Below are 25,221 nucleotides of genomic sequence, written 5' to 3' on the forward strand. Positions count from 1 at the left end.
ACAGCATGGATGCGAGCACCTGTATGCACAACAGACTGTGAGTAAAGCTTTGGAACTACAAGCCCTGATGTCCTCCGCTTATTCCTGCACCAATCCACTCAGCACTGCTACATCTTTGTGCCTAACACTGCACTATCCACGTCTCTCTCCCCTCGCCGTCACTTTATCTACTCTGCCCTGGGACTACAGCCCTACCTGTGGAGGGCCACACCATCATTGCTGCACTACACCATCTGTCCCAGAGGATCTGCTTGCAGCGTCGGCTTAACATCTCCATTGCCGAACACCACAGGTGGCGTCATGAATCATATCATTATAAACTTTAACCATCATCCACACGCACACTATTCCCCTTTTACAATGGACGCCCAGGGCCACGGACCGGGTCACCGCTGCCGTGACATCTCCCATTGAAATCAACGGGCCCGGCGCCGAGTACCCCGCCGCCCTGGGTGAGGGCGATCCATATGTGTCACGGGTGTGTCAGAAGCTGCATCTGACTGCAGAAGGTCTCAGCAGTTTGCTTTGCAGACTTCTTCCTTGGCCTTCTGACGCTAGGACCCAGTGGCAACCTTCCCCTGGCTCTAGTTGACACACTTGGACTGGGGTGTTTATAACTTCCAGCTTGCTGCTGAAAGTTACGGTTGATATTGCTATTTCCATTTCCCTGTTGTGGCTTGCAGCTATAGCACTCGAATATCTTTCTCTCTGGTGTTTGGAGGATGTCTGTGTTTCTCTCTGAGTCTACTCAAGCTAAGTGTTTCCTGTTTCCCTTGCTTGTTTATCCCATCTGTCTTTAGTGGTACTGGGGATTGACTAGTTTTCTTCCTGTCCTTCCCGGAGCAGGGCTTATCACTAGGGTCAGGCAGGGATTAGGTGTCCTGTTTGGCGATAGGTGCGGAACCTATATAGGGATGATAAGGCAGACAGGGTGACGTTAGATCTACCTAGAGGTCTCCACTCCGCCCTTCCCTAGTGTTTGGTTCCCTTTCCCTTATCACTTCGTGTTGCACTTACCCTTTCCTACAAGTTGCGTGACAATATGTTGAGAGTGGTTAATCGGCCATTTTAAGGGCTGGATTTTTTGTGGACAACCATAATACGGGGGAAGGTTGTCAACCTTATCTCCACCCCAGGGTGTGGTCTGGTATTTAAATAGTCGACCTACAAAGGCATTCAGTGTTCAGTAGGGCTGGAGAGTGGAACTCCAATGCTTTGTGTCCTGAGAAGGAAAAGCTGAACCAGTGTGGTTGTCCTCCTGAGTGGGCGGACCCCCTCAAGAATATGGGCTGTGCTGTTTTGTTATGGTTCGATTTTTTTAGGCCGGAAAGGCCATGTTTATTTTTGATAACTCTACACTGGTTTATGCAGCATCTTTAATTAGTGACGGGGCTAGTTTTTTAAATTCTGACCATTGTCAATTTTATGGTGATAACTCTGGAATGCTTCAACAAATCCCATTGTTTTTTCGTGGCCCATTATAATTTATGATAATAGTATAAAAAATATCAGAAATTTGACAAAAATGTAAAAAAAAATTGAAACTTTCAAACTTTAAATGATTATCCCTTTAATCCACAAAGTCATTCCACACAAAAACATTAATAAATAGCATTTCCCACATGTCTGCCTTACATCAGCACCATTTTTAAAACGCTAATTTATTTTGTTAGCCTTTTAGGAGGTTTAAAAATGTAGCAATAATTTTTCATTTTTATTTCTTTGAGGGACCTATCAATGTTTGAAGTGACTTTGGGGGTGATATATATTGGGAAATCCCAAACATGATACCGTTTTAAAAACGGCACCCCCTGACACATTGAAAACTGCTGTCAGGTAGTTTATTAACCCTTGAGGTGATTTTCAGGAATTAATGCAAAGTGGTATAGCCGGAATGAAAAAGTGTTTGTTTACCACCTAAATGTCTGAACTGACCGCTAGAGCCGGGAGACTCTAAGGCCGCTAATAGGCCATGAACTGCTATGGCAAACATCAGGACCACACAATCATTATCTATGTGTGTCAATTAGCTTAAAATGGAAGCCCCCACAATCTATTAACCATTTATTTGATGTAGTCACTTTTGACAGCAGCAACTAAGGGGTTAAACAGATATGGACGGTGTCAACACTGATCGTTTGTGATACAGCAAGTTGTCAGCTATAGTGTACAGCCGACAGCTGCTGGATTGTCACCTATATGGGGATGCTATTCTCTTATATCTCAGGTCAGTTAAAAGACATATTGGCTGTCATTAAGGAATTAATTAAATAAACACACGCATGCACAATAAGTAATAGACAGATTTGAAATTGTTCAATAGAATTGCACCTGAGCTGGAGGGCACCACTTAAGAGCTCCAGTCCGGCATGTGTGTTCCTTGAAACCATGACCCTCAATAACTTATAGCCAGATTGTTATTTCTGTGCATACTGAGTCACCTACTTACTGTCACCTAACATTATATCCCTACTCTATACTGTTCCCCATACTGTTCCCTCCCACTGTGTCCTCCCACTCTATCGAGTCTCTATAATATGCCCCCTTTTCACACTCCCCATAACCCCCCTCATATTATTCCCTCACATTATATCTCCCCCTAATAAAACTTGCTTGTATTTTAATCTCTTTTGGAGGAAAAGCAGGAATCTTTTATGTCTCCGTGTAATAATTAATCTTAGACATCATAGCAGCTAGTCACTACACGTTAACGCAGAGACAACTGAAAAATAGAAAACTAGGGGCTAAACTGCAACTGTAGAAAAATATAGGATGCAAGTCATGTACGGTTAGGTCCATATATTTGGACAGAGACAACATTTTTCTAATTTTGGTTCTAGACATTACTACAATGAATTTTAAACAAAACAATTCAGATGCAGTTGAAGTTCAGACTTTCAGCTTTCATTTGACGGTATCCACATTAAAATTGGATGAAGGGTTTAGGAGTTTCAGCTCCTTAACATGTGCCACCCTGTTTTTAAAGGGACCAAAATTAATTGGACAATTGACTAAAAGGCTATTTCATGGACAGGTGTAGGCAATCCCTTCATTATGTCATTCTCAATTAAGCAGATAAAAGGCCTGGAGTTGATTTGAGGTGTGTTGCTTGCATTTGGAAGGTTTTGCTGTGAAGGAAACATGCGATCAAAGGAGCTCTCCATGCAGGTAAAACAAGCCATCCTTAAGCTGCAAAAATAGAAAAAACCCATCCGAGAAATTGCTACAACATTAGGAGTGGCAAAATCTACAGATTGGTACATCCTGAGAAAGAATGCACTGGTGAATTCATCAATGCAAAAAGACCTGGGCGCCCACGGAAGACAACAGTGGTGGATGATTGCATATTAATGTCCATGGTGAAGAGAAACCCCTTCACAACAGACAACCAAGTGAACAACACTCTCCAGGAGGTAGGCGTATCAATATCCAAATCTACCATAAAGAGAAGACTGCATGAAAGTAAATACAGAGGGTTCATTGCACGGTGCAAGCCACTCATAAGCATCAAGAATCAAAAGGCTAGACTGGACTTTGCTAAAAAAAACATCTAAAAAAGCCAGCACAGTTCTGGAAGAACATTCTTTGGACAGATGAAACCAAGATCAACCTCTACCAGAATGATGGAAAGAGAAAAGTATGGCGAAGGTATGGTACAGCTCATGATCTAAAGCATACCACATCATCTTCAAAGCATGGCGGAGGCAGTGTAATGGCTTGGGCATGCATGGCTGCAAGTGGCACTTGGCCACTAGTGTTTATTGATGATGTGACACAGGACAGAAGCAGCCAAATTAATTGTGAGGTATTCAGAGCCATACTGTGTGCTCAGATCCAGCCAAATGCAGCCAAACTGATTGGTCGTCGTTTCATACTACAGCTGGACAATGACCCAAAACATAAAGCCAAAGCAACCCAGGAGTTTATTAAAGCAAAGAAGTGGAATATTCTTGAATGGCCAAGTCAGTCACCTGATTTCAACCCAATTGAGCATGCATTTCACTTGTTAAAGACTAAACTTCAGACAGAAAGGCCCACAAACAAGCAGCAACTGAAAACCACCGCAGTGAAGGCCTGGCAGAGCATCAAAAAGGAGGAAGCACAGCGTCTGGTGATGTCCATGAGTTCAAGACTTCAGGCAGTCATTGCCAACAAAGGGTTTTCAACCATGTACTAGAAATGAACATTTTATTTACAATTATTTAATCTGTCCAATTACTTTTGGTCCCTTTAAAAACAGGGTGGCACATGTTAAGGAGCTGAAACTCCTAAACCCTTCATCCAAGTTTAATGTGGATACCCTCAAATGAAAGCTGAAAGTCTGAACTTCAACTGCATCTGAATTGTTTTGTTTAAACTTCATTGTGGTAATGTCTAGAACCAAAATTAAAAAAATGTTGTCTCTGTCCAAATATATATGGACCTAACTGTAATTGAGGGAAAAATGTTTTTATCCTAGATATACACACGCGCAACATCTTATTCTGAATAGTCACTGGAAACAATGTGTATGATTTAGGGAATTGTCTAGGCCTGATAATTTCACGATAATTTTCATCGATCCTACCATGTTCAGTCTTTGTGTTATCTTGTCAGATCAAAGATTTCCTTTCAAGGACGCAAGTAAAACCTGGTTAAGATACCCACAACCATCGAAGATGCACTGCATTGACATGAAACCGCATGTATGTATCATGTATTGTATTGTTTTCAAAGATTTTTTGATTCTAGAAGAAAAATATCTGTAATGCCTTTGAAGTGTTTATAGATATTTTCTTACCAAACTCTTGAGTGCAATTCTTGAGCAAGTGACAACCGGTATAGTTAATATAAAGCAGCCACAGCATTGTCCTCTAAAGAAATTGAGTATAATGGGTTCATATTGTTAGAGAAACCATTGAAATGAAATGTAAGAAAACTTACTGTATATACACTGTACATTGTAACCTCCATCACACAGATTCCCTGCCCAGATTTATGACTTTATATATAGAACACCATAATATGGGGATGGATACTTAATAGAATGAAGAAGATCAGAAAATTCACAAGGGATAAGCATGGCTGGAGCTACGGTGGTCAATAGCTATAAAGCTTCATTGTATGCCATCCAGCTGTAACCTCTTATACAGAGACCACAATCAAAAGGAATTACTAAGAACAGATGTGAACATAGTAAATAGGATCTGTAACCTGGGAGCTTATAGGATGAGATGTGAATAGCTCCACTCAATATGAATCAATAGACTTTTACACTCAATAGTACCAATCAATACAAGTGCGTTATGGGAATACATAGGATTTCTGCTGATAATTATTGTTTATAGGTTTTATAATTAAGGGAGATAAATTACATGCAAAAAATCATTTTTTTCTAATGTGCAGTCATCACAGTAAAATTTCCTATTGACCCATCTCTTAACCGATTCTTGAGCGGCCAAGGCATTGTCCAAAGTGAATAAAGATTAAACATGAATAGCACAAGTAAGTAAATCCTTAGATACATTTTATAAATAATATATAGCCACTGGCATTAGATGGCCTATATAGTTACAAAGTGGGCTTGAAAGAAGACATCAGGTCCATCAAGATCAACTAGTTGGCTAATGTCCCTTGATGTTTCCGATGATGTGGGAGAGGGTTACTGCTACCTTATGCAATTGTGTCCCATCCATATATGTGAACATGCAGTGCCCACTCACTTAAAGGACCACCAAAAGCCAAAATAAATAATTTATTGGTGACTAGTCCAGGCCCACCGCTAGGAGATTACCTAAACTAAAATTCATACACCCAAATCAGGATCTTTAATACGAATACTCTTAATCATAATTGTATGGCTGTTATGACTGCTAAAGCATCTTCACACCGGTAGCATACAAACCAGGGGGACAAATACCTGAACCTGACAGATCCCTGTTCAGACTAAGAAAGAACCCTCCTCTGATTCTGGTCTTTCCCTGCCTGACCGTGGAGGTTGGCATCCTAAAATAATGAAATGGCGCCCCCATTCAGCATTGACTTACCCTGAATGTCCTTACCAGCTCCTGGTATCACTAGAGTAGCAGTTTCCTAAGGAATAAGGGAATCACACACGAAACAACTGCAACCAACATAAGCTACAGTAAAGTGAATTAATTAAAAAAAGACTATCAACTGCAGGAAGCACCAGCAGGGGAAAGTATATAAAGCTGTACCTGAAAGGTGATAGGACAGAAACAGAGTAAATGAAAAATACGAAGACACCCAAAGAAAAAAATGTATCTGCTGTGGCTCAGCGGAAAGAGATGCCGACCACAGAACACGGTATCAAATGTTCGAATCCAGATACCTGACAATGAACCCTCAGTCTCCAACTAAATTTTATTGTAGGCAAGATTTCTTTAAAATAATCTATGGTTTATTGTGTTGATTTAAGGCTATAAATGCATAACCATATCGCTAAAAGGAATCTGTAAGCAAGTTTTTGAAATGGAATATGAGAGCAGCCTGATGTAGGGTAGAGAGCATGATTCCACTGATTTGTCACTGGACTGTGGCTGCTTGTTGCAGTTTTGATAAAATCACTGTCTTCTCTGCAATGGATGTAGCATTGCTATGAAGGCTGAGCTCTGGATAACCTACTCACACCCCTATTGGCCACTTCCTATGTACAGTGTGCATTGCAAACTGCCAATCGGTGTGGGTGGGTGTTAAACAGGTTAGCTGGACTGTCTTGCATGTGACACCTAGTCCTCCAGTGTTAATCTCCTGCTGATGAAATACTGATTGTATTGAAACTGCAGCAAGCTGCAGGGCAAATGACACATCCCTGGAATTAGTGTCTCTGCGTTATGCTGCTCTCATATTAAATAAACACCACAAAAATTAGCTGGAACACATGTTGCTATAAGTGAAATGTGTAGGTACACATTCACACTGAGGACATTAACATATATAATCTAGAATAAAAACAAAATGAATAAATACCCTGCAGTAAGTAAATAGTAATAGTACATGTAAATAACATAGGGTGCGTAGTTGACACTGTTTTGATCAGAAAAGCATATAAGCCATCCTACTGTGACAATGTGTACTCAATCAGGATGGTTCTATCTCTAAAGTAAAACCTCTCTTTGTGCCAGCTGGCCTCAATAGATGCTGGAGGAGCAGGACCTAGATGTGACCCATGGAAATCTATATAAACTAAATGCACAGTCCCAAAAAGGGGGAGCCATACACCTGTAAGTACAAAAAAACAAAAGCAACACCAAAAAATGAGCTGGAGCACATGTTAATATAAATGTTTGTGTAGGTGCACATTCACACTGTGGCTATTAAACAACATATAACTTACATTAAATAGCAAAAACCTGTTGATAGATCTCTTTAAATTATTGATGCCTGTAGTTATCAGTAGAGGGCACTCAGTGGCTTATAAGATACAGTTTTATTACTAGTAAGAACATTGAATAAACAGTTTTCGGTGAGCTCCTAAACTCCCTCTAGTGGCGACTTTGGGCAGTCAAAGTTTGATCAGGTGACTTGAAGTACAGTAACAAATGGGATCTGTGACTATTCTTCAGCTCAGTACAGAGAAGCAGTCACATCTGGGCATTGGTGCCTAATGGGTCTCAAAGGCCTTTATGACACATAAGAAGACACCAGTATTATAAATGACTCTTGGTAGAGGACCCTGTGACAGATTTTTCATCAAGGTCCAGGAACTTTAAGCTATGTCTGCATCTCAACCCCACAACCCTTATGCATACATCCAACCCCAGCTGAATACAATTTAGTACGATGTAACCTTTAAAGCATCTTTTCTCATACATGAAATATTCAGTACCCAGGAGCCTCTAAGACATGATAAGCTTTAATTACTAAAATGTAAGCCACTTGCGAGCCCCCCACACAGTGACAGCCATTCATCTCCATCACTTCTTTGTACATGGAAGGTTCCTTGTGTTCCTATCTATTGTTCTCCTGTTTTTCTTTCATATACTTTGGTTCCAGCCTAAACAATATAAAGCATCTATTTTTCTCTTAGCATACAGCATGTCATTCTACAAAGACGTCAATTATAAACCCATCCATTATCCTTATTCTATTATATAAGACTATGCGCTACACAAAGCCACGGAGAGCAAGATATTGGAGGCTTACGTCTGTACCGTGGGGGGTTAAATTAAAATGTGTTATTTATGTTACACCTGCTGGCTTACTATCACCTATTAATTCCAATGCTGGAAGTTTGGGTCTCACCACGGGGGCAAGTAACACTCTGCGCTGAGCTTCCCTTTCTCCTTCCCAGTTTTCCTTCTCTTCTCTGAAGCACTTGTTCTGCCTTGTAGGCAGGATTAATAAGGATCAGTGTAAGCTTTATATAAACTCACTAACGGGGTACCAGGAGATTGTCTTCCTTTTTTCTTCTTCTGTTGTCGCAATTCAAAGAGAACATTTCACTTAGTCTGAGTTCATACTTTTTCCAGAAATAGCCTGCTCAATCATATAGTATAGTCATAGGGGTGACTGTCCATGGCCTTCACCACCCAGCCCCACTGTGCTCTGAATGTGGGATTAATTACAAACCTAGCACTGTACTGTATGGCAATAATATTTTTTTTCTCACTGTATGGCTGTCCGTTCCCAGTCCGCTCCCCGGTCCTCACCTGTTGCCTTGGGGCCGCAACTTCAGTGCGGTACCTGGTGGGGACGCCGGTCTCCTGGGGCTCCTGTCCCATGTCCCACACTGCCTGCTCCTGCTTCCTGTAGTCTGCGTGCGCCCCGCAGGTCTCTGGGCATGCCACTAAGGGCATGCGCGTGTGCACTCCCGGTCCCTTAAAGAGACAGCACGCCATTTTCAAAATAGGTCTCAGCTATTTCAGGCACCTCTGCCCTTAGGGAGGTGCCTGAGAAACAAGCGTTTCCTGTTGTTATTCTCAGGTTCCCGACACCTTCATGCCAGTACTCCACTATTATCCTGGTAACTCCGGTTTGTCTACCCAGTGTGCCTGCCGTGTTTTCCTACATCTCCTCGGACGACACCTGATCCTCTTGCGCCTGTTCCTACCAGATGCTGCCCGCTACCTAACTCAGCCGCTTGCCACCTGCCGAGTACTCCATTACCTGCAACTCCTGCCAGTCTGCCGGTCCCGCTGGGTCAGCTTCCACCTGTCCAGGGTCTAACTGGAGGTAGCACCGTGCATCCCTTGGGCATTCCCTTTTGGTCCTGTTTGAGGTGTCTGGAGCTTGCTTAGTTACGCCCCCTTCGATGGCCCCTGGATAGTGGTTCCATGAAAATTGCAATGTAACCGAATGTACCCTTCAACATCTGTGCCTCCATTTCTATTCGTTACAATGGCACTGTTATATTGCACAGTATGGTGATATTATGTGAACACTACATAGACTTTACTGCATTGCGACTAATGTTTGAGCACTGTATAAATCTGATATGATACTATTGTTGTGCTATGTGGGCACTACAAACTACTGTATAGCAATATTATTTTATACTGTATGACACTACTATATGGGCACTGGATTCAACTGTAATCTGGCACTGTATGTTGCTAGTTCACCAGTACTTTGCATTTTATGGCACTGTTATGTTTTCACTGTTTGATGGTATTATATGGGCACTGATAACTGTATTCAACTGTTATATGGCACTGTATGGTGGTATTTAAACAGTACTTGAGGAAAAAAGGAGAATCCAGCTCCAAGGAATAAAATCAATTTCTTTTATTTAATTCCAAAGATAAGAGTTAAACTGAGTCTAAGAACACGTGTTCGAAACGCGTTCAGTTTCAGCCAGGCACTTTTTCTCACTGGTATACCCGGTATCTGCATGATGATTTTGTCATACTTTTATCTTTGGAATTAAATAAAAGAAATTGATTTTATTCCTTGGAGCTGGATTCTCCTTTTTTCCTCAAGTACATTTCCTGGTGTCTGGCTTTTTCCATGGAAGGGGTGAGCTGAAACACGTTTGTCTATTGTATTTAAACAGTACATAATACTATATGACACTGTTATGTTTTCACTTTATGGCATATAACTGTATAACACTGTATGGCCTATGGAGGCTGCATACAAAAGCTATATGGCACGTTATAGTGGTAGGTAAACAGTACTTAGCACTATGTGGCACTGTTATGTTGTCACTGTTTGTTGGTATTATATGGTCACTGTAAACAATGGTTATATGGCTCTGTAAGATGAGTTGTAAACAGTACCGTACTTTCCAATATATGTAAGAAAGTGGTTTGCTGGCACCATCAGTTGATTCTCCCTTCTGTGTAGCGTATAGTGTTGTGAGTTCACTTTCCCCTTCACCATTGAGGTCTGATGAACTCCCTCTTCTGGTGAAGGAAGGTAGTGAGGCTGATTACCAATCACCTGAGCTGGATGATGATGACTGGGTGACGGGAATTGCTGACTGACTATAAGGCAGCCGACGCCCTTCTGCCTGGCTGGTGATTTCTCTGAGGGATTCTAGGAGACCAGTCTGATTCCTGCTCCTCAAAAGCTAAGTTTTCTGCTCTGCTTTTTGCATTTGTGTTTTGGTTTTGTTTTGCCTTGTTTTTCTGGATTTCTGCCATTCCCTGCTGGGGTGAGCTGAATTCCTTTTTGCTCTGTCTTCAGAAAATACCTGAGTACTGATATATTCTTTTTGAAGCCTAGTGTCTTCTGGGCTTTTTTCCCTATCAGTCTGTTGGCTCTTGTTTTGATAGGGTTTTGGCGGATTGCAGACAGCAGCTTTTCTATCCTGTCCTATTTAGTTAGCTTGGGCCCCATCATTTGCTCAGCCTATCTTTCTATCTGTGTGAGTGTTTTTTCATCTTGCTTCACCGTCATTATATGTTGGGGGCTGCCTATTGCTTTGGGGTCTGCTCTGGGGCAGTTTAGATTTCCCTTTCTGTTCTTAGGCTATTTAGTTCTCCGGCTGTGATCGAGGGGTCTAGGGCACCGTAGGAACCCCCCACGGCTACTGCTAGCTGTTGTTGATGGGCTCAGGGGTCTGCAATCCGATTGCTGCCAACTTCTCTGGCTTTCTGGACTTAGCTAGTATTTCTGTTTTTGCCTCCTACGGTGACTCATTCATAGCAGTATAGGCAGGAAAACCGGACACAACAGGAAATTGGGTGAATGGAAAGCAGAATAAAAGGCATCACATGGGAAATAGAGGAAAAAGTAAAATTGCCATCATTCATTTTATTTGAAAACCTTAAAACATGGGATTGCAGGGGTGAATGGAATGCTTAGAGGACAACAGCTGTTTCTCGACGACTGGCGCTTCAGTGGGTCCTTGTGTATCTATGGCTAGTTTCACACTAGCTTTCTCGGGCGCAGCGCAGGGCCGCTGCTTAGCTCCGCCCCCGCCCACTCCCCCTCCCATCGTCTCCTTCTAGGATCGCATGATGCTGCATGCGATCAGCGTACCGTATATTTAGCGTTGGGTACGCCCGTTTGGCGCTGCCAGCAAAATCATACCAGCGCACGACCAACGCACGGTCAGCGTACCCAACGCTAAATATACGGTAAGCTGATCGCATGCAGCGTCATGCAATCCTAGGAGGAGCTGACTGGAGGGGGCGCAGCCGGGGGCGGAGCTAAGCAGCATCCCTGCGCTGCGCCAGAGAACGCTAGAGTGAAACTAGCCTAACAGGTTAGTATTACCTGCCTTAAATACCTACACATTTCATGATGTCAGTGGAACAGGAGCAAACAATAATTATGGACACAAAACTCTAAAAAACACCATGACAAAAAATAATCACCAATATAAAACCACCGACATACAATAAAAAATACCGACATATCCAACTCGTCATTTAAGCCAGGAGCACTCTGCTCGTGAATGAAGGATCCATCTTGATTGGTTTCTGAGTAGAAGTTTGTGTTGGTCCTCTCCAGGAGCAGAAGGTTTAACCCTCTCAAGTCCAGCAAATAGCAGACAACTTGGATCTGAATTGTGTTTTTCTCTCATATGGTCTATTAGTTGTTGGGAACCTTTGTCCACGTGAATTGACCTACAATGTTCCCTAAAGTGGACAAGTAATGGATGGATAGTCATCGCTATACAAAATAAGCCACAAGGGCAAAAAATACAAACCAGGTACTGTTATACATTTTTTCAATCAGATTTGTTGAGCTACTCTAATATCAGTTTAGGGCTATCTAGGACAATCAAAGGATAGCTGGCGGGGAGCTGGGGCACCATTTTTATCCCTTTAACCCCCAATGGTGGTTTGCACGTTCATGACTGGGCCAATTTTTACAATTCTGACCACTGTCCCTTTATGAGGTAATAACTTTATTGTGCAATTTGTCCTGAGTACGCTGATACCTGATATGTGGGGGGTATCCACTGTTTCGGCGCATGGCAGAGCTCAGAATGGAAGGAGCGCTGTTTGACTTTTTCAATGCAAAATTGGCTGGAATTCAGATCGGACGCCATGTCACGTTTGGAGAGCCCCTGATGTACCTAAACAGTGGAAACCCCCCACAAGTGACCCCATTTTGGAAACTAGACCCCCAAGGAACTTATCTAGATATGTGGTGAGAACTTTGAACCCACAAGGGCTTCACAGAAGTTTATAACGTACAGCTGTACAATTAAAAAATCATATTTTTTCCACCCCCAATTTTTATTTTTCCAAGGGTAACAGGACCCTAAAAGTTATTGTGCAATTTGTCCTGAGTACGCTGATACCCCATATGTCGGTGTAAACGACTATTTGGGCACATGGCAGAGCTCAGAAGGGAAGCAGCGCCATTTGACTTTTTTGGCTGCAATTGAGATCGGACACCATGTCGCGTTTGGAAAGCCCCTGATGTACCAAAACAGTGAAAACCCCCAACAAATGACAACATTTTGGAAACTAGACCCCCCAAGGAACTTATCTAGATGTGTGGTGAGCACTTTGAACCCCCCCGTGCTTCACAGAAGTTTATAATGCCCGGGCGGGAAAATAAAAAAATCATATTTTTTCCACAAACATGATCATTTAGTCACCAATATTTTTATTTTCCCAAGGGTACCAGGAGAAATTGGACCATAAATGTTGTTGTCCAATTTGTCCTGAGTACGCTGATACCCCACATGTGGGAGAAAACTACTGTATGGGCACACGTCGGGGCTCGAAATGGAAGTAGTGACGTTTTGGAATCAAGACTTTGATGGAATGCTCTGCGGGTGTCATGTTGCATTTGGAGAGCCCCTAATGTACCTAAACAGTGGAAACCCCCCACAAATGACACCATTTTGGAAACTAGACCCCCTAAGGAACTTATCTAGATGTGTGGTGAGCACTTTGAACCCCCAAGGGCTTCACAGAAGTTTATAACGCCCGGGCGTGAAAATAAAAAAATCATATTTTTTCCACAAACATGATCATTTAGTCCCCAATTTTTTTATTTTCCCAAGGGTAGCAGGAGAAATTGGACCCCAAAAGTTGTTGTCCAATTTGTCCTGAGTACGTTGATACCTCATATGTGGGAGAAAACTACTGTATGGGCACACGTCGGGGCTTGGAAGGGAAGTAGTGATGTTTTGGAATGCAGACTTTGATGGAATGGTCTGCGGGTGTCATGTGCGTTTGGAGAACCCCTGATGCACCTAAACTATTGAAACTCCCCACAAGTGACCCCATTTTGGAAACTAGACCCCCCACGGAACATATCTAGATGTGTGGTGAGCACTTTGAACCCCCAAGTGCTTCACAGAAGTTTATAACACCCGGGCGTGAAAATAAAAAAATCATTTTTTTCCACAAAAATGATATTTTTGCCCCCAATTTTTTTTCCTAAGGGTAACAGGAGAAATTGGACCCCAAAAGTTGTTTTGCAATTTGTCCTCAGTAGGCTGATACCCCATATGTGGGGGTAAGGCTAGTTTCACACTTGCTTTTTTTTGCAGCGCGTTTTTCCCGCAAAAAAACGCATTGAAAAAACGCATACAAAAGCATACAACTGCTGCGTTTTTTTCAAGCATTTTTATGAGCATGCATGAAAAAAACGCAGCGTTTTTATGCTTTTGTATGCGTTTTTAGTGCGTTTTTACCGCGTTTGCGTTTTTTTCCAACATTAGGTGGCCCCTCACACTAACCCAAACCATGACTTTACTAACCCTAACCCTGACCCTAACCCTAACCCTAACCCTAACCCTGACCCTAACCCTAACCCTAACCCTGACCCTAACCCTTAACCAAACCATACTTAACCCTAACCCAAACCCTAAACCCTAACTAACCCTAACCCTAACCCTAACCCTAACCCTGACCCTAACCCTAACCCTAACCCTAACCCTGACCCTAACCCTTAACCAAACCATACTTAACCCTAACTAACCTTAACCCTAACCCTAACCCTAACCCTAACCCTGACCCTAACCCTTAACCAAACCATACTTAACCCTAACTAACCTTAACCCTAACCCTAACCCTAACCCTAACCCTGACCCTAACCCTTAACCAAACCATACTTAACCCTAACTAACCTTAACCCTAACCCTAACCCTAACCCTGACCCTAACCCTTAACCAAACCATACTTAACCCTAACTAACCTTAACCCTAACCCTAACCCTAACCCTAACCCTGACCCTAACCCTTAACCAAACCATACTTAACCCTAACTAACCTTAACCCTAACCCTAACCCTAACCCTGACCCTAACCCTTAACCAAACCATACTTAACCCTAACCCTGACCCTAACCCTAACCCTAACCCTAACCCTGACCCTAACCCTTAACCAAACCATACTTAACCCTAACCCTGACCCTAACCCCAACCCTAACCCTGACCCTGACCCTTAACCAAACCATACTTAACCCTAACCCTGACCCTAACCCCAACCCTAACCCTGACCCTGACCCTAACCCTAACCCTAAACCCCCTTAACTAACCCTAACTCTAACCCAAACCCCTAAATTCCATGGTTAACAAAAAAAAACGCATGTGCAAAAAAACGCATACATGAGCATGCCAGTGCGCATGTATGCGCATCCATAGGCTATAATGGCCATTTTTAGCGCAAAACGTGCGCATATGTGCGCATGCGCTTTTTTGCAGGGCCAAAAAATGCAACATGCTGCGTCTGGAAAATACAAACGCACACCCCAAAAAAACGCAGCGCATGAAAATCGCATACATGCGCTTACCAGCGCGCAGGTATGCGCACCCATGTTAAATATAGGGGAAAAAACGCATGCGCACATATGCGTTTTTTTCCAGCGCAAAAAAACGCAAATGTGAAACCAGCCTAAAACATTGTTTGGGCGCATGGCAGTGCTTGAAAGGGAAGGAGCACCATTTGACTTTTTCAACGCAGAATTGGCTGGTATTGAGATCAGACGCCATGTTGCATTTGAAGAGAACCTGATGTGCCCAAACAGTGGAAACCCCCCAATTATAACTCCAACCCTAACCCCAACACACCCCTAACCCTAATCTCAGCCCAAACCCTAGCCCTAACCCTAGCCCTAACCCTAGCCCTAACCCTAATGGGAAAATGGAAATAAATATATTTTCTTTTAATTTTATTATTTTCCCTAACTAAGGGGGTGATAACGGGGGTTTGATTTACTATTTATAGCGGGTTTTTATTTTTGGCAGCTGTCACACGCTAAAAGACGCATTTTATTGTAAAAATAGTTTTTGCATCACCACATATTGAGAGCTATAATTTTTCCATATTTTGACGCACAGAGGCATGTGAGGTCTTATTTTTTGCGGGACGAGTTGACGTTTTTATTGGTGTCATTTTCGTGCACACTTCCCCTGATGAAGCTGCTTTAAGCAAGCGATACGCGTGGGGTTGCTCCTCACACCCCTGCTCCATGTCTTCAGCCCTGTGTTAGCTTCATTTTGGATGCCTATGGGCATTATTCCCTTGGCTATCCACAGACTTCATGGGTGCCTGGCCATCCACCAGCACATCATCTGGCAATATTGAGCTGGCTTTCAGGGTTTTTGCTCATTAGGTGGTTCAGTGAGTATGTAGCTACAACTTCTCTTACATTTTAACAGCCTTATTTGTTTGCAGGCTCCTGAATTGTGGTCCTGGAAAGTTTGTACATTGGGCTGGTATATAGGAATCAATTTGGAGACTACATATGTCTCAGAAAAACTCTGCACACATGGTGTATTGTGATGGCTTTTCATTGTCTGTACTCTTAATGATACAAAAAGGGCTCTATACCTATTATGGCTGTATGTGATTATTATATGCAGGGGTGTTACATGGACTTCCTTTGTCCTTTTTAATTGTTTTTAACACGTGTGTTGTGTTTTCCAATAAAGCATTTTTCTACGGTTATTATGTGTTATCAGATTTAATTGGTGTGCAGGCCATTCTTTGCTTGGTCTTTTTTCTCTTACATTTTCGGGCACGTGACATTTTTTGATCGCTTTTTATTCCGATTTTTGGGACACAGAATGAACAAAAACCAGCATTTCATGAATTTCTTTTGGGTGGTGCAATTACACCGTTCTGCCTGCGGTAAAATTGATAAAGCCCTTTTATTCTTCGGGTCAGTACGGTTACAGCGATACCTCAGTTAGGTCTTTTTTATGTTTTGGAGCTTTTATGCAATGAAAACAATTTTACATAAAAAATAATTATTTTTGCATCTCTTTATTCTGCGAGCTATAACTTTTTTATTTTTTTGCTGATGACGCTGTGTGGTCACTCGTTTTTTGCAGGACAAGATGACATTTTCTGTGGTACCATGGATATTTATATGCGTCTTTTTCATCGCGCGTTATTGCATTTTTTGTTTGGCGGTATGACAATAAATCATTATTTTTTGCTAAGTTTTCTATTTTTATTTTTTAAGGGGTTTGCTAAAGGGGTTAACTAGTGGGACAGTTGTATAGGGCGGGTCGTTACGGACGCGGCAATACCAAATATGTGTACTTTTATTGTTTTTTTTTATTTCCAAAAAATGAATTTATTAGGGAAAAAATTTTTTTTAAATTTATTTAGCGATTTTTTTTAAAAATTATTTTTACTTTTTTTTAAACTTTATTACACTGTCCCAGGGGGGACATACCTGTCATGTGACAGATCGCTGATCTGTTACATCACAGATCACTGTGACAGATCAGCGATCTGTCACAGGCACTGCACAGGCTTTCCTCATGCCTGCGCTTTGCAGGCACTGAGGAAGCCAGCTCCCTGCAAGCCCTCGAAGGTCCCAGTCACCATCTTGGATTCGCACATTGCGCTGCTGTGGGGGGCTCAGGGAAGCATGGAGGGAGCCCCCTCCCTGCCGATGCTTCCCTTTAACCCCCCGTACACCGCGATCGTGTTTGATCGCAGTGTGCAAGAGGTTAACGTGTCGGGGGCGGTCCGTGACCGCCCCTGACACATTGTGCCGGGTTTCAGCTGTGATAATCAGCTGAAACCTGGCCGCAGTCAGCGGCGCTCACTACGTGGGTGCCGCTGATCGCTGTGACGTAGTATCCCGTCCCTGGGAAATTAAGTCCCAGGGCACATGGACGGGATAGTATGTCACGTGACAGTAAGGGGTTAATATCTAGGGTGCCAACCTCTGCTGTTAGGTAGAAGTGAGATAAATAAGGATCTTGTAGGGTGATTTAATAGGTCTCCAGCAATATTCATCTGTTAATTTTAATTCTAATTGATGTAATACCACACCTAACCCTCCCATTCCTTTCTTGCATTGTGTTATTGATTGATTTTCTTAGGGCACATTAGGTCCTCTTACACAATAAAATGTATCTGGGATTATTTGTATTATTGTATATCTTTGCATGCATTTGTGGCGCCCCCAGGAGTATGGTCGCCACAGTGGCATTGCCTTCCTCCTCGGGAGGGTGATGTCATGCTTGGAAGCAATGAAAGGGTCTCTCTATCAGGTAAATACAGAACACACCACAGTTCCCACTCCAGGCCAGCAGAGGGAGCTCTGAACCTAACTGCTGAGGAGCTGCTCTTTGGGGCCGGGAAAGGGAAATTAGCTAAGTTCGTGTGGAGAGGGAAAAGAGTGCAGATGTGGAGAGAGGAGCTGGAGGATTGAGCAGAATTCAGGCTCACTTCTAGCTGTAGCGCATAGTCCGGAGTCTGGTATCCGAGGTTGTATGGATGCTGATGGTCCTGCAGCAGAAACCGGAAGAACGAGAAGCTGTAAATGCTCTGTTCCCAGCTAAGACTCGGAGGCACAGCAGCAACTTGTGTGAGCCAGAAAAAGGAGGCTACGGCTGTCTGCCATATGAGGGGAGTTCTAAAGAGAGCAAGCAAGGGGGACTTCAGTGTAACTCAGTACTGCAAGTGCCTCAGATAAGCGCTAGAAAGGAGACTACACAACCCATCTGCATAGAGAGATTCCTAAGTTGCTCCCAGGCTGATCAACTCCTTTTCCATCTGTAATCTGGATTCTGGACTGCACGTACAAAGCAAAGTAAAGGTAAAGGAAACTGCACCCTGTTGTGTCATTGCCTTCTTCCTGCAACCCCTTCAGCACTGCTACATCTCTGTGCCTAACACTGCACCCTCTTCCTCAACACCTATTACTACTGCCCTGGGACCACAGCTCTACCTGTGGGGAGCTCTTACATCTTGCTGCCTTATACCATCTGTCCCAGAGGACCTGCCTGCAGCATTGGCTAAACCCCTTCATTGCTGTGCACCACAGATGGTGTCACGTATCATCCACCTATAAACTTTATTCAGCTACATTTCACCCCTTTTGCATGGACGCCCAGGGCCACGGACCGGGTCACCGCCACCGTGACACATCCCTCTGAGACACCGGCCCGCTATTGAGTAACCCCACTGCCTTGGCGGGTGATCCACATTTATTAGGGCACGCCAGGGATTTCAGGGACAGCCACCAATGAGCAGGGACAGCCACCAATGAGCAGGGACAGCCACCAATGAGCAGGAACAGTCACCGATGAGCAGGGATGCCTTTGTTGCAAACACTAGGATGCCAACCTCCACTGGTAGAGACTGAGAATCAGGTGTCAAAATAGGGTGAATGAGGGAATACTTGTGGTTTATTATCAGTATATGTTTACAATGTGCTTTATGGTTGTATGTCTTATTATGAGCTGGTAGCCCATATTTTAAGTGTATAAATATTTTTAAGCAGGGGTTTACATATGTTATCCAATATTTTTGAGATCTCTCTTCTCATTAGAACATTTCTCATTGTCACTAATAGGCTGTAAGTCAAACACTGTGCACTACATCTGTGTCACTGGCGCCCCATACAAGCCTTATCTGTGTGCATTTATAATACCAGGCAACTGCCCACCACGAATGTGTAGGTTTGTGAGTGGTTGTTTCATCAGTATTTTGTGTTGCCTCTGTCTTTATCATTGGGAGCTGCTGCATGCTATAAATGTAGTCATTTTGTAATCTGTGTTGGTAAATTCAGCTGCCTTTTTCTGCTATGTTTGATTAGACACAATATTTGAACTAAATGGGTAATATGCAAGACTAAATCTTTGCCTCCTACTGCACTGCCAAGATCATTGGTGCAACACAGGTTCTGGGAGCATCTCAGTGCCTTCTAACAGTTGGCACCAAGCAGAGCATCTCGGGACCTCCTAACAGTTGGCACCAGCAGAGTATCTTGGTATGTACTAACAATTGGGATCAGCAGAGTATCTTGGTATCTCCTAACAGTTGGCACCAGCAGAGCATCTCTGTGCCTCCTAACAGTTGGCACCAGCAGAGCATCTAGATGCCTTCTAACAATGAGCACCAGCAGAGCATCTCAGTACCTACTAACAGTTGGCATCAGTAGAGAATCTCGGTGCCTTCTAACAGTTGGCACCAGCAGAGCATCTCGGTACCTCCTAACAGTTGGCATCAGCAGAGTATATTGGTACCTCCTAACAGTTGGCACCAGCAGAATATCTCGATATCTCCTAACAGTTGACAACACCAGAGTATCTCAATATCTCTTAACAGTTGGCACCAGCAGAGTATATCGGTACCTCGTAACAGTTGGTACCAGCAGAGTATATCGGTACCTTCTAACAGTTGGCACCAGCAGAATATCTTGATACCTCCTAACAGTTGGCACCAGCAGAGCATCAGTTAACCCATATCAAGTACAACAGAATAGAGCGGACTATTTACTGTGAAAGTAATGGATCTCAAATCCAAGGTTTACTACTTATGGTAAAGAGTTAAATGTGAAATTAAGTAAAAATAATCTTATGTGAAAGAATTATGCCAGATGGAATCAATACCTGTGAAATACATAAAGTAAGCATTTTTCATGAATGATGCCACTCCGGTGCTCTTTTGCCTGCCCCCACATCTGAATGGAAAATCGTAGGATCCAACATCTCCGATGTGATCCTATTACATACATAAAACTTTTGAGAGAATTATATGTGGCTGAATCAAGCCTACTCAGTATTAGTATCTTGACTCTTCACTTCCTACCACGAGGATTCCAACCTCCATCCTTTACAAAGGACAGACATTTCCCTCCCTCAAACGAATAAGACCACTCAGCATTAAATTGTAATTTCACAATAAAGATCTTTCTAACCCTACACTTAAAGTTTCACCATGTCCTTGGCATTTCTATCATCTTCCTCCTTTATATTTTAACTTCGTACTGTGGTCGGGAAGTTTGCTTCCATTTGCTCGAACTCTGTTATTGCTCTATTAATTATGCATGTGGAGACTTAATTTTTAATTGGTGTGCCTCCGTCTCTTTCTCTCTTTGCCTTTTCTCTACTGTTTTAGCCTTCGAATGAGCTCCCAAGAGACTCCTTCTCTGCTGATGGGTAGAATTCAACTTCTTCAAAACTTTCTGGCAAGTATTTAGCCGGACGAATACCCCCGATACAGCAAAAACGGTTTGATAAGTAGACTTATTTGCATAATAATAAAGTTTATTTTTTTTGTTTCTAATTAAAGATTCCTATAGGCCTAAAGTGGCTACGTATATTGTAGATGTTAAAGAGATAGTGCTATTTTTATATTAAAAATCACTTTTATTTCACTATTAGCTACAGAAAATATTTTAATTTGCAAAATTCCAATGCACACAACGTATTAAAATGTTTTTCTGTTGGAAAATGACAAGCTGTACGTTGGGGGTCCTACTGGCAGAGGAAATTGGCCATAGTTTTAATGTTATGACCTTCTATTCCAGTTTATAGCGGGAAGTCCTAAGTGGGAAACCCTTTTTATCACATCTGTTTGTCATATTGTTGTTTTTGCAAAGGGCCATCAATCACTTTAATCCTGCTATAATGATTTTGAAAACTTATATGGGGCTAGTCTTGCTCACAAATATGACCCCTGTCCAGAAAGTTTGTCACCTCACAATGCATCAGTGCAGACAAAATGTTTGAGTCTGGTGCTCACAGAGGATTGTCTAGAGTCTAGGCATATCAAACTCAAATACACAGAGGGTCAGCATTAAAAGCTTGGACAAAATAGCAGACAAACTTTGATATTTATTAACCCTCCGTCAGGCGCAATATAGATTCTCCTCAGTTCATGCGCAATGTGCCTGACAAGCACAGGTCAGAAAACCACCTATAGTAGCTACATATTTCAATTTCAGGACTATAGAAGTAGTCAGTGACCTTCATAGGAATGTATTAAAAGAGATTACACCAAATCAGATGCAAAAAAAAACATTTATTAACCATAAACTTATTAAAACTAAAAGTACCACTTTTCGGTAGTACCGCCAAATAGGCTCCAGTTATCTTTACTTAACTATTGCTTAAATATAAAATTATGGAAAAAAACTTAAAGGATATTGCACTTAGATGTTACTTAATTATTTTCTACTCATCTTCAGTGGTTTCAATTGCAGCAGAAGCAGCACAGGTACACTTTGAAAAGCAAGGCTGGCAGACGAAAGTTGCATGGGAAAGGCAGATTGATTCTTTACATATTTTGCAGTCATATTTAGAAAGCCTTCTGAAACCAGATACAAATGAGCAGGTAGTACAACTGCGTCTTTTAGAAGGTGGTAGAGTCGGTGTTTGTTCTGGAACGTCCTTGGGACGTCCTTTGTATTTTTATCTTTGCCCAAATAATAAGCTAGATCTGTGTCTGTTTCCTCTGTATCAGTGTCATCACCATCCTGCTCTGTTCCAGAATCAGTGTTACATTCTGCTACCTCATCTTCAGATGAAATGTCACTAGATTCCTCTAAATCCTCAGTTACTGCTGGTTCTTCCTCATCATCTTCTAACAAAAAAATCTTCATTTCTTCTAAATGAAGGGGTTTAGATGAATCATACTGTTTTCTGGCCATTGCAGCAGAAAATCTGAAGCAAGAGAGAAAGAGTATGTGTTAGGGCGCAATGTGCCTTAGAAGCCACCCTCCTTTTGTCTAAGAAAACAGTACTTATGTACACTAACTTAGCATTAATCCTTCATAAAACAAGCTAAATACACAATCGTGATGAATAAAAAAGAAAATACTAACCTTTCAATTTGTGTTGAAATCAGGCGCAATGTGCCTGAGAAGCCAAAGTGTTGATATCTGCTCACTAGAAGGTCTGCGGAGTCACTGTGATATCAGGTTTCACAGAGCCTGTAGAGTCAGGAGATAACTAGGAGGGGTGGGGTTTTCTGATAAGTGGGCAAGGAGAGAGAAGTGAAACTAATTACTGTGTGCCTGTCAGATCTATTGCGCCTGACGGAGGGATGTCTACAATTGAGGATGTTTTTACTTAGCAAATATAGCGATGAACTTTTTTTTATATGGAAACAAATTTAATGGGGCTGTCCCACAAACAAAGTACATTTTAATTAATACATCTTAGAACAAACTATTGGAATAATAGAATATGTTATCAAAGGCCGGTAAAAAGCATATGGCCCAATGGCCTAATTTAAATATGTAATACCAAAGGATAACAAAGCTTGAATAATACAGATAATAATGTATGATGCAAACAAAAGTGCCCCTAAACATAATATGATACCCCCACAGTGAATTCCTCCACAGTACTCTCCACACGCACGGTATGATGACCTTACTGTACAACCCTTCCGCAATCCGCCTGATAAAGAATAGTGACCCCATCAAAGTATGATTCTCCAACTGTGATCACCACACAGCCCTCAATATAGTATAATTTCCATAAAAATTGCTCCACACAGAATAATGGGCCCCACATAATCTTCAATACAGTATAATGGGACTCTGCATTGCTTTCCATACAGTATAATGGCCCCACACAGTGCTCCAAACAGTATAATGGCCCCACATAGTGCTCCATACAGTATAATGGATTCTATATAGTGCTCAATACAGTATTGTGGCCTCATATAGTGCTCTATACAGTATAATGATCTCATATAGTGCTCCATAAAGCATAATGACCTCACCTAGTGCTCCATACAGTATAATGTGCTCCATATAGTATAATTTGTGCCACATATTGCTCCATACAGTATAATGAACCCACATAGTGCTCCATACAGGATAAGAGGCCATTGGGTTGATGCAGAGATTTTACTCCATATCGGGTATAGTATTGATTTACATTTTTTGAATATGTTTTCTCGCTAGTATTCATCATCAGTGAAATGCCTGGTGGTGCAACTTGGGTCCTTTATTATATGGCTTATGTTTACCTCTTATCTTCTCCTTGGCATCTACATCTGATAAAGCTATATACTGTATTTATATTATAGCAGTACTATGGCTACCGCTCTTATAATACCATTAACATTGTTCTGGTTTTATACTCTGCAAGTTACTATTGTGAGACATTATTATGTAAACATACCATATTGGTCATCCTAATATAATTGTTCTATAGAGTCTTGGTATCTTTATTGATATTTTCAGGATACATGTGTGCAGATTACTGGATTATTCCATAGTATTCATACACTCGTTAGATGGGGCACATTTAATAGTTATTGATACCATTGTGTCCTACCCTGCCCATTGTCATTGCCATTTTGTTATGGTGTTGTTGTGTTGTTAATTGTTTTTAAAACTGGCACTTTGTGTTTTAATAAAGCCATTTTTTACTCTTCCTTATGTGTGGGTGTGCATCTTGATTCTGCGTAACTTTTCTCCATATTATTGCACAGTATAATAGGCCCCACAAAAAAAATAAATAAAATAAATACTCACCTCTGCCAGTTCCCCTGCTGCTCTGGTCTCTTCATGGTGTCTTCAGATCCTCTTCACATCTCGGTATAGCTGGCGCGTTGTAATGATGTCATCGCGCCCGCTGTCTTAAGATGTCAGATGCAGAGGGGCAATCATAGGAGAGGGAGCATCCACTGAACACTCCCTCCCACATCATTTCTTTCAACTGTGTCGGTATCTATGATGCCATTATAGTTGAAAGTGTGATGCCGGGTAAAAGTAAAGCTGCTCGGCGTCGCAGGTCAAATATACTCAACATTGTGGGCCAAATATATTCACCTTGTGGGCCAGATTTGGTCTGCAAGCCAGAGTTTGACATAGTTGGTCTAGATGGGATACAATTGTAGCTAACAGAAAGGGAATCTGTCAGCAGTATTTCACCCTCCAAAACTATAAACAGTATATGTACATGTAGCTGTTTCACAGACAAGTTCATCAATACCTTTAAATGTCTGGTCCATTCCTCCATTACTGTAAATCAGTGTTTGAATTGATATGCGGATGAAGCTGAAGAGCGATTGTAGATCTGAAGCCTCTGTCACTTCAGCTCTATTACCTATCCAATGCTGTCTCCTCGTGCTTGACTGACAGACTCTATGCTGTGTGACTTCAGGCAAACGATCGGTCAGTTAAACAGGAGGAGGCGGCACTGGGTGGGGAATAGAGTTGAAGTGATAGGGGTTCAGACCTACCATAATCCTTGAGCCTCACTACCTTATCAGGTCCCTTATATGTTAGAACTCCTTTAATGATTACCGTAGACTAAGTACTTTGTTCGGGGAATTCTAGGACTGACAGTAGATGACACGTTTGGTGTCATCAAATATAAAATGTATTTGCTGTGAGTCCTGTGATCATATGCTCCTATACTATATAATGGAACAGAACAGATTGTGACCAGTGTGGAGTTGTGTATTGTGAGGATGTTCCCTTCTGCTCCAGTTTTGATAATAAAACTAACATGAATATATTGTTGACGATAGCGCTAGATGAATCATTGAGCGGTGAACCTCCGCTATTCACAACCCTGAAGTGCACTGGTGGCTGCATGTAAACACACATTGCGGACGTGCATTGTATAGAAGCTCGGCTTTGTTAGGGCA

Source organism: Dendrobates tinctorius, unplaced genomic scaffold, assembly GCF_039654945.1.
Source record: "Dendrobates tinctorius isolate UK_male_01 unplaced genomic scaffold, ASM3965494v1 ptg000071l, whole genome shotgun sequence".
NCBI lineage: Eukaryota > Metazoa > Chordata > Amphibia > Anura > Dendrobatidae > Dendrobates > Dendrobates tinctorius.